Source organism: Myotis lucifugus, unplaced genomic scaffold, assembly GCF_000147115.1.
Source record: "Myotis lucifugus unplaced genomic scaffold, Myoluc2.0 scaffold_48, whole genome shotgun sequence".
Lineage (NCBI taxonomy): Eukaryota > Metazoa > Chordata > Mammalia > Chiroptera > Vespertilionidae > Myotis > Myotis lucifugus.
In genome coordinates, this window is record NW_005871096.1 from 1,976,542 (window position 1) to 1,988,073 (window position 11,532).

An 11,532-nucleotide genomic window follows, 5' to 3' on the forward strand; every position below is an offset into this window, starting at 1 on the left:
GACATCCAACCCTTGATGTGATAGTGGGAGCCAACTTCCCGAAGCTCATGGATATATTCCCGTATGAGATCTGAGTCTCCTCCTACCCTGCAAGCACACTGCTCCTTCTCAGTCTCTTCCATTGGCTCTTCCCCTTCTTTCTGACATTTCACTCTCAGAATTTCCCAGGGCTCATCCTTTGTGCTTCTTCACTTCTTCAGATACTTTAGTTAATTTTATCCAGGCCCATGGCTTTTCTGTAGCCTTATGATCACCAACCCCAGACTCTCCCTTGGTTCGAGACTCTTCTATTGTTTGCCTACTTATCATGGCACACGCATTTTAACATGTTCGTAAAGAATTCCTAGTCTGTATCTCCAGACTCACTCCCTTCCCCCTGAGTGTTTGCCATCACTTTTCCCCAGCAGCTCAAGACAAAAGTCTAGGGTCACATTTGTTTTTCTTTTTTTGTACATTTTTTTTTTAACAATCCAAATACAACCCATTGTCAAGTTCTGCTAAGATACTTTGAAATACATCCAGGATCTAATAACTTCTAATTGCCTCCATCACTGCTACTCTGTTCAAGTTGCCATCATGTCTATGGTGAGCAGGTGACCACAGCAGTGTCTCCTGCCCAACCTCATTCCTTCCACTCACTGTCCCACCCTCCCAACCATCCTCATCCTCATGTCTGTTCTCCAGAAAGTTTTAAAAATGTTTTCAAAACCACATTAAACTCAAATCCTTACCATGATTGAATAATTGAAAGTCTTCTTAATGGCCCTACAAGACCCTCTATGATGTGAATTATGACTACCTGAGTGACCTCGTCTCCTTTGAATTCCCCCAGTTCATCCAAGCCCAGCCTCTCTGAATGGCTGTTTCTTGAGCACTAAGCTTTCTTTACAGTCTTTACATCTGCTCTCCTCCTCAAAGAGACCTTGTCTGATTATCCAATCTGATTTGTGTAGTCTAAGGAACAAAATGAATTGACCAACAACATAGGACCCAAAGCATGGAGGCTTGATGTGGGTGTTGGGGGACAAGAAGAGATAAACCAAAGAACTTATATACTTATGTGCATAGTCCATGGACATGGGCAATAAGGTAGTGAAGACCTAGGGGGCTTGGCAGGGGCTGGGAGGAGAGGGATAAAGGGAGGGGGGACAATGGGAGATATCCGTAACACTATAAATGATAAAACTATATTAAAAGAAAGAAAGAAAGAAAGAAAGAAAGAAAGAAAGAAAGAAAGAAAGAAAGAAAGAAAGAAGAAAGAAAGAAAGAAAGAAAGAAAGAAAGAAAGAAAGAAAGAAAGAAAGAAAGGAAGAAAGAAAGAAAGAAGCATAGGAAACTCTATTCTTACTCGGCTTTCTTTATCTTTATATCTCTTAGAAATTCTTCTTCCAGAGGAATTTTCTATTATACATATAGTGAATTTGCTTAATTAGCTCTCTCCCTCAATAGTATGTAAGTTCCATAAGTACCTATACTTTGTTTTGTTTGCTACTGTATCTTCATGCCTAGATCACAGCCTGACAAATAAGAGGTTTTCAAACAATATTTACTAAATAAGCATACTATTTTCTTTTTGCCTCTTCGCTAAACAACATCAACACACAATTTAGCCTCCTCTTGAAGAAAGCATCACTATTAATCTTTATTTGATTACTCTGAGCCACTCTCATTCCTAAGCCCCACACAGACATGTCACTTGAGCTTCATTCTCCTTTTGGTTGTCTTCGGTGTACTAAATACTTAAACAATGATTATCATTTTAAGAAAGAAATTATTTTTAGTCTGAGACTGTAGATTCTGTTTGGATTACATATTGGTGCCAGTAGGTAAAAAGCAAAATAATTGTAATGAGGGTAACAGTTTCACAAAGAAAGCATAGCTTTAATTATAATAATTTTGTTTCAAATGAATCCCTTATATTATTTTATCTTTCCTCTTTGTGCTGAACATATGCTATGTTTGTCTTCATTGCAGTTATTGAGTGAAGTCAATAAAGGTAAAATCTTTTGTTATAGTCAGTGTTTTAAAATTAATATATTGTTTTTACGTCACTCTTATGATGCTTAGAGTTTGGTAACTACACAAATACCAAAATAAAGATGATTTATTTATTCAAGTTTCTAGACCTCAGAACTAAGCACAGTGCATTTGACTTTGCTCAGTTAATATTTTTGAATGGAATTCATTTGAGTTGTTCATAATTTGATGGCATCTTGATAATCACTAAATATTTACTATTACAATTCCATTATATTTATGACACATGCTGTTTATTTAAGGTTTACTTTTTTTTTTAGAATAAACACCTTTATTACACTAAGATAAAAGGGATGAGGATTTATTTGCCTTTCTGGGCCTTGATTTTCCTCAGATAGAACTCCAGCTCCTTGCCCTCGAGCACATAGTCATCTGCTCAGCCGCACTGGCCTGTTCTTGAAGCGATGCATGCAAGAAGCTCTCCTGTTGGAGCTCCCCCTCGAGAAGTCTGCTGATTTTGGTGTTTCTTTTTCCTTTCATCGTATTTCTTCTGAATTTTCTTTGATCGTTTTTTGTTCAAAATCTCTTCCTTTTCAGGAGTCAGCTTGGCCCCCTTCTTGCAGCCCAGGGGCAGTGTGTAGTGGGGCTCGTACCACTGTCGGTGCAGTGTGCTGTCAACGAGCAAGATGCAGTTCTTCACTAGGGTCTTGGTGCGGATCAGTTCATTGTTGGATGCAATGTAGACAACATCAATAATCTTTGTTTTGCGTGTATAATACTCTGAGCCCCAGGAGAAGTTGCCTAAAGGCTCGGTACTTCTTGTTGCCTCCATGCACTTGGACTGTGTGTATGTGATGGGGTCCAATCTTATTGTTGGTAGCAGGGCGTCCCAGCTCATATTTTCGCTTCTTGTGGTAGGGCTTTCTCTTGTCCCCGGTCTTGTGGTGCTTGTGCCAGTTGTCCCGAGAGATGCCCATAGCTCTGTGCCTGCTGGAAAGAGAAAACTCCTATTTAAGGTTTACTTCTTAATACTTGCTTTCTATTGGCTGAATCATCCTATATAATAAAAGTGTAATATGCAAATTGACCAAACAGTGGAATGACCGGTCGCTATGATGCACTGACCACCAGGGGGCAGATGCTCAATGCAGGATCTGCCCCCAGCCCGCAGGCCCTGATCACCTGATGGCGAACGGGGAACTGGGGGTGGGTGGTGGCAGGGGGGAGGGGCCAGCTACTTGCAGCTGGGGAAGATGGCCCTGATTGCAGGCCAGGCCTAGGGACTGTACTCATGCACAAATTTTGTGCACTGGGCCTCTAGTTTTCATAATAATATAGATTAGTGCTCAAAGGACTTTGGACAGTTGGTTTCTTTTTAGACAGTTTAATTCTATCATGTCTTCCTGCCAAGGAGCTGTCAGATACCTAGAAAATTAGCATCTTTTTATTACCATTAAAAGTAATTTCTATCACTTCTATAGTGTTTTTCACTTTATAAATAATAGTCACAAACATTATTTAACTTGTTCCTGACAATATCACTTTGGATTTGGTGCTGTTCTCTCCAAAAGACCTCTGAAAAAAACAGTGATAAACTAAGCAACTTCTCAAAGTTATGCAACTAAGGAGAGGCAGAATCAAAAGTTTAAGTTCAGTTCACATGATTTCATATCCCAAACTACCTTTTGGTAAACAATTTAGGAGAAACTATATTAATCTCTTTTTCCTTCATGGTTGTATTTCTGCTCTAGCCAGATTATAATGAGTTATTAATCTTTAAAATTAATTTTTAAGAATTCTCAATATGATTAAAAGTGAGTTCTTCATCAAATCCTTGTTCATGGGAGTGTATAGTTGGAAAATAGTGCCTCAGAAAATTAATAGTTTTCTCTGCAGAAAGCTCTAAGTAGAAGTGTGAGTGAAACACCCAATATTTAGATTTGCATCTGATTATAAACTTTCCTGGCAGATGCTTAACTGTGTTCACCCTTATACTAAATCGAGCATATAATACTCTAATTCATCAGAGTGGTGTTTCATTTATTCTAAGTTATGTTGGATATGGTAATTGATCCACCAATAAATCAGAAGCAAATAAGAAGTAAAATTATTAAAACAGTCCACAGACATTAATGTAAACTCCAATTCATATATTTTTTAAATGGCAGAGATGAATTATAAAGCATAGTTTCTCCCATCAGGCAGCAACATGTGAGATCAGGTTTCTTGACATGTCTGAACTTTCATCAGAGGAAATAATTAGAAATTGCTCACTGTAATAACTTATTTCTAGCAATGTGGAGTGTGCCATATATCAACAGAAACAGACCAAAAGAAGGGCAATGAAGATAAATTATGTTCATAAAATGTTCATAATATTAGTAAAGGAGTAATGATTCTTTTAAGTACAGATGTAAATGCAAAATTCTAATTGTGGCTTAACTTTTTCACACATTGTAAGGTGCTGAACCTCTATAATCTCTAAATAGTTTTTCACTAAATGCTTCAATACACTAATTAGAATGTTGGAAGTGTAACCAAGTGTAACCAAGGGGTCCATGCTGCCTGTCACTACTTGAGCCAATTAAGCAGAAACAGGGTTGAGTCATATATGAGCATTTATTCCAATACTGCCAGCAGTATGGGAGAGCAGCAGGTCAGCCACAGAAATCTGCTCTGCCTCTCCCCATAAGCCAGCTGCTTATATTGGGTAGGACAAAGATTACATGGGAATGTAGAAATTGCAGGCATGGGGAAGTAGGCAAAGGGGCTTGGGGTGGGACTCCATTATTTTTGCAACAAGGTTGTTAATCTTTACATGGTAATTGAATTAGAATGAACAGCATTCCCAGGTTGACAACCAGGTCCAAGGTTGACTCCCAACTCCTAGGCGTGTACAACTCCCAGAAGGCTTTTAAGACACAAGTTTCTAATAGCATTGCAGGTTTACAGATATATTCTTTTTTTCTTTATTGATTAAGGTATTACATATGTGTCCTGATCCCCCCATTGTCCCCCTATCCCCCCCACTCGTGCCCTCACCCCCCTGGTACAGATATACTCTTGAAGGTCAGAGGAGACTTCTCCATAAATCCACACTATTGGTTCTCAGTGCTTTGCTTGAACAACCGAATGACAGGATATATCTATTATACTGGTATGTAGTCCCAGGTGCCTTCTCATGATGGTGTGCTCCAAAGAGCTCTTGGATGAGTGGTGGCATAGATACTAGATAAGGGCACAGCCTAAACTACTCTGCATAACAAATGAGAAGATTACCAGTGGGTTGGGAAAGGAAGTTATGAGATAAACAACAGCAGGGGGTTGAGAAAAGAGACATTGAGTGAGATTGTGTACGTGATAATACTTCTCTTTCAAATTGCTCTCTGACATACCACAGGCCATGGCCAAGGCTGTAGCACTGAAACTGCAAATAGATCTAATGTTCCAGTAAGAATTAGAGTAAAGAAATGTGTAACTGATTAGACAAGAATTTTCTCCTATGGTAACAGCATGAGCCTTTTAATACTGACATGCTCCAGCACCTCAATTTAACGTAGAACAAATTTCTGGGTTTTTCTGACCTGGCCAATCCCTTCTTCCATGCCACATACTGAGACCATCCAACTACTGGTGTGCATCCTTGAGGAACAAAGAGAGGCATTGGGGGACTGTGTGCACTCTCTCTGTATTCTTAAGTGTAGACACTTGAACTGAAGGTAATGAGTCTAATCTAAGTCATTTCTCTCCATGATCCTCAAAACTGTTCCTGCCATCGAGGCCTGGCCTACTTTACTCTTAGACTGGACATTTTCTAGAAAAATATAAAAACGTGTGTCCTTTTTTTAGTGTTGGAAGGTAGATAAAAACAGAGGATACAGCTGATAACAGCAAAAATCTCAAGTGGAGCTAAGTAAGGTGAGTAGAGCACGTCAGTAGTATTTCCAAAGCTCATTGTAGAGGCTTTAAAAATAGAACTATGGGAAGGAAGGAGGGCCTGGTTTACTAAACTGCCATAAAACTATAATAAAATGAGAAAAAGGAGGAAGGGAAAAGGGAGAAGAGGGGATCAAGAAACCACTGGTGCTTTAAATTTTTAAATCTCATTGTAATCCATATCACACTTGCTCTATGTTGCATCACCGATAGCCTGATGATTTCCACATTTTATTTCCATTTACAATCCTTCTCTCAAATTCTAGACCCATATATCCAGCTGCCTGCTCTCTATCTCCTCTGGCATGTCTAAGTGGGACCTCACACTTTAGCATCCAAAACTAAATCCTGGATATTTCTCCCCAAACTTTCTGGTCTACATTGCCAATAAAGAATGCACCACTCCAATGTCAAAATAATACAAGGTAAATTGTTGTGTTGACATGGAAAAATATTGCATGCTTTCCTTTCATTTTTCCTCTTTTTACTTTCCTTCTTTTCACTATTTTTATTTGTCATTGAAAAATAGATTGACCTATATGTAGACTCTCCTAAAATACCAAGTGATTCCAGTGACATGTAAACTGTCTGAGGTCAGGAATTTGGTGAGATGTGTTCAGTGTTGTATTTCTAATACTTAGAATAGTGACTGAGTGCTCCATCAGAATTTAATGAACGTTGACTGTTAGTTGAATCCGCATTTTTTTTATAAGTATATTTACAAATTGCATTCTGTTGTCATTGGGATGTACATGTTGCTTGAGGACTGATAGATATGTAGAATTTTCTAAGATTGCCTAAGTTTGGTATATTATCATTGAAAAACATTTAAATTACAAAGTAGTGTTATGAATGAAAATTTTATATATTTTGAATAATGTACATTTCTGACTTTGTCAACTTCTTAATTAAGATATTATTCAAAGCCATGACAATATACTTTCTGAGATGAAAGGCAGCATAGAAAATAGGTTGAAAGGAATATCATAGATTTTAAGATAAGAACACTGACAACTTTTAAAAATACCTTTTATTTATATACTGGTCCCTAGTGGCTGCCAGCCTGGTATTCCCTCCCTTCCCCTGGCCGCCTGCTGCCACTGCTGGCTGAGGCCTCCCTCCCTTCCCCAGGCCATCCCTGCCTCCTAGTCAAACTCCTGGACAACTCTTGGTCAAGGGGACAATTTGCATACTACCTTTTTATTATATAGGATTTTAAAGTCACTAGCAGAACAAATGAATAAATATTGATACAGTTGCTCATCACTTCCTTTTTTTTCCCAAAAGAAGACAAAAAAGTATTTTAAATATCAATATCCCTGAATGCTGAGGATTTTTATAAAAGTTAGTAGCTAACCTGGTAAAGAGAAGTTGCAGGAGGTAAGCTCATGGTGAGTGATGCTCTTAGGGTAAGAATCAGTTGGGATATTAGGTTTGTCTTTGGTTTAATTAGACTTGCAAAGTCCCTTTTGCCATATAACAATATATTTATAGGTTTCAGAGCTTAGGGCATCTTTGGAGGAGGGAGTAGACATTAGTCTACACATCACAGATACATAAAAAGTAAAAATCTAATTTAGCCTAGAGAGCAGGAGGATAAATCTTATGTAAATCCAGTAAAAATCTCAGGGAATTACATTCAATTTCATCCTTTCATTCATCTTTTCATTTCTTTCTTTATCAGTAAAATCATTAAATCATAACATGCAAAGAAGGGAGAATATACCTGGAAATATAAAGGGCATGACAAAAGGAGACACTGTGGCAGGAATGGGCAGTAGATGGTTGAATGGGTTGTGCACATGTGTGTTGTGTTGAGTGTATGTTATGTGTCTGCTGTCTTTTAGGGATGGTGTCTTTTAGGTTTACAGAGGGTTATCTAGGAATAGAGCATGCTGACTCTAAAGAAAGATAAAATTCTGCTATTGTGGAACATAATTATTCTTAGTATTACTTTTATTTATGTACAGAGTTATAAAAATATTGGAAATATGTCAAAACAACTTCCCTCTTCCAAATGTGAATTAGAAAAAAAGTAAACAAATGAGAAAGTTTCCAAAAGAACTTCTAGCAAAAGCATTAGATAAGACATTACTGAGAAACCTGGAATAGGATTTGCTAATTCAATTTGATACACATAGGAGTTGTATTTTTATATATAACTTAACTTGATGTATGAGAAGCTTCGAACCAAGTATGACTGATTTGGAAATAACAATTACTTTTATAACAATCAACTTGAAGGTACTTGTGGACTAAAGTACTTTTACTTATAAAATCATTATAACACCTCATCATTTAGAATGAAAAATTGTCAATAATTATTCTATGACTTGGCAAATATGTGAGTGTGAACAGTTTGCTAAGGAAAACAATATTCAGCAATCATTTTCACTGTTCTAGAATCTTGCAATCAAAATAAATATAGAATGTCTTTAATTAAGTTTATTAAAAACTCAATTATTGAAATGACTCTAAGGTTTTTATCAATACTAATAGAAAATAATACAAGAATAATTACATTTTCCTCTACTTAAACTATTAAATAGTGCCTGGCCAGTGTTGCTCAGTGGTTAAGCCTCCACCTATGATCCCGGAGGTCACAGTCCACATGCCTGGTTTGCAGGCTTGATGCCTCAGTGTGGGGCATGCAGGAGGCAGCTGATCAATGATTCTTTATCTCTTATCATTGATGTTTTTCTCTCTCTCCCTTCCTCTCTGAAATCAATAAAAATATATTTAAAATAAATAAAATAAAATAGTAAGTAGTTTTATTGGGAAGATTTCCCTCATGTTTATAGATAAATATGTATTAATATAGACATTAGGCATAGGGCTAGCTAGACTATACCACGTGTGCTTTTAACAGGAGCAGAGAAGGAGGAAGTCAGAAATTACATTTGATTTCACTTTGAAAATGTACATGCAGAAAACTTGTTACTTGTCCTCCTGAGTCATTTCTAGTTCTTGTTTATACTGCAAGCGGCCAAATAAGTGCAGACGATTCTTTTTGGACCGTTCCTCAGAAAAGAGACAACCTATAAATTAGTCATGTTATGTATAGTGGTTGCATAATCAAAAATGTTTAAACTAAAACACTCTGCAACATTAACTTAATAATGCCATATTTGGGGCATTTACTGGGGTATTCGGATATGATACTTGATATTGCATCCCAAACTGCAGGAGTTAATGAATCTATATCTGCCACTGCTGGGACATTTTTCATAGGCCTGGTAAACAGTTGTGGGTGTTAACATTTTACCTTGGTTACATAAAGCTACTTAAAAATATTATATTCGATATATAACATTGCATTCTCATTTTATTTTCTTTCCCAGTAATTAGGACTATGTTATCAGTTTATCTAAAAAACCTTTATTGTTGTGTTTCTCTTTGTATTGTGCTGCATAATATTGATGTCTTGCATTATTTTTCCTTTTCCCCTGGTCTTTACTCCTACTTCTCTCTTCAATAACACCCACTTTAATATGCACTATACGTACACAGAGAATATCTTCTCAACTCTATGTGTAACCTTATAAAACATACATTTTCTTTGTGATTTTGGCTTTTCTAGTATTTGAATTTATTTAAGAACACTGTTCTGTTCAAGATTTCTACTTTTTTCAAATTTGGCATTTTATAATAATTCTAATAGTTTTAAAATTCAGTGATACATAATATTAATATGCTATTTCTTAGTTATTTTAATACTAACTATATTATTTTCTTCTTTTCATCACTTTTAAAAATGTTTTTATTTATTTTTTAGACAAGGAGGAAGGGAGAGGGTTAGAGAGATAGAAACTTTGATGAGAGAGAAACACTCGTCAGCTGCTTCCCTCTTCCCCCAACCAGAGACAGCCTACAATCCAGGCATGTTCCCTAATCAGGAATCAAACTGGTGACCTATTAGATCAGGGGTCCTCAAACTACGGCCCTCGGGCCACATGCAAATACAAATATTGTATTTGTTCCCGTTTTGCTTTTTTACTTCAAAATAAGATATGTGCAGTGTGCATAGGAATTTGTTCATAGTGTTTTTTTAAACTATAGTCTCGCCCTCCAACGGTCTGAGGGACAGTGAACTGGCCCTCTGTTTAAAAAGTTAGAGGACCCCTGTTTAATTCATGAGTTGACACCAAACCACTAAGTCACACCAGCCAGGCTTATTTTCATTATTTTTTTAATCTTTCCTCTGCTTATTTTTTATTCTGTCCTAGAAGATTTTCTATGTTATTGATTTTTCCAAAGATTTGTCTTTTTAAATCCTCTTCTAAATATATGTGTAATTAATATCTGTTCATATTTATAATTTCCTTCCTTTTTTACTCCTCTTTCTTTGTTGCTCTCTCTTTCTCTCTGATTTCTTGAATTGAATATTCATTTATTTTCAGTTATTTTAATTTTTTCTGATAAATGAGCTTAAAACTGTAAACATACATTTAAGGATTACTTCAGCTATATTTTATGCAATTAATTTGAGTATTTTCCTTTTAATACATTTTTGAATATGTTATAATTTTCCTTTTAATTTCCTATTCAATATTGTTTACTTATTGATTAGTTTACAAAGCGTGTAGTTATTATTTTAGCTATTATTTTTATTTCAAGTTTTCATAGAGTTGGAATACAAAGTCTATGTTCTGTTAAAATTTATAATTCATGAAGGCTATTTTTTGGACTAGATTATTATTGATTTTTGTTTATGTTGCATGTATAATTGAAGTTCTCTGTTAATTAAGTGTAAAGTTTATATAATGTATTCACAAAAAATATATGCATGTGTATAATTTTATTAACTGTGATTTTAAAGATTGACATAATTTTATTTAACATTTTTCTTCATAATCTTTCATCTCCTGAGAGAAATGTACTTAAAAAACCTAAATACAAATGTTGATTTATCTGTTTCTCCCTATGTTTTTGTTTTTTTAAAAATATATTTTATTGATTTTTTACAGAGAGGAAGGGAGAGAGATAGAGAGTTAGAAACATCGATGAGAGAGAAACATCGATCAGCTGCCTCCTGCACACTCCCCACCAGGGATGTGCCCACAACCAAGGTACATGCCCTTGACCGGAATCGAACCTGGGACCTTTCAGTCTGCAGGCTGGCGCTCTATCCACTGAGCCAAACCAGTTTCGGCATCCCTATGTTTTTTTAAGTTGCTGTTTAATTCTTTTTGGAACTCTATCATTATGTACATATCATGATGATCACTACATTTTATTAAGTTTGATATTCTTTTACTAGCATAATACTTTGCCTTAATTTTTATATGATGATATGTGAAAGTTTTATTTGCTCTTTCTTGTAATTCAAAGTGGCCTAGTATATCTTTTTCTGTTCCATTAATCTTTTCTTCATCATTTTACATGTCATTTATAGTATACAATGCTGGAATTGTTTTTAATGTTTTATTCTAATTTGAGAATCTATATTTTGATAAGTGAATTTAATCCATTTATATATTTGCAAGTACATTATATTGAAACTAGAGGCCCAATGCACAAAGATTCATGCAAGAATAGGCCTTCCTTCCCTGGCTGCTGGCACCAGTTTCCCTCTAACACACAGGACCCAGGTCTTCACTCTGGCTGCTGCCTCCTGCC

The 11,532-nt window shown here is 36.0% G+C and overlaps 1 pseudogene; it reads right to left on the reverse strand.

Annotated features, from left to right (window-relative positions):
- Window positions 1–2,338: 2,338 nt before the first annotated feature.
- On the reverse strand, window positions 2,339–2,954 carry LOC102436038 (annotated as a pseudogene).
- Window positions 2,955–11,532: the final 8,578 nt, after the last annotated feature.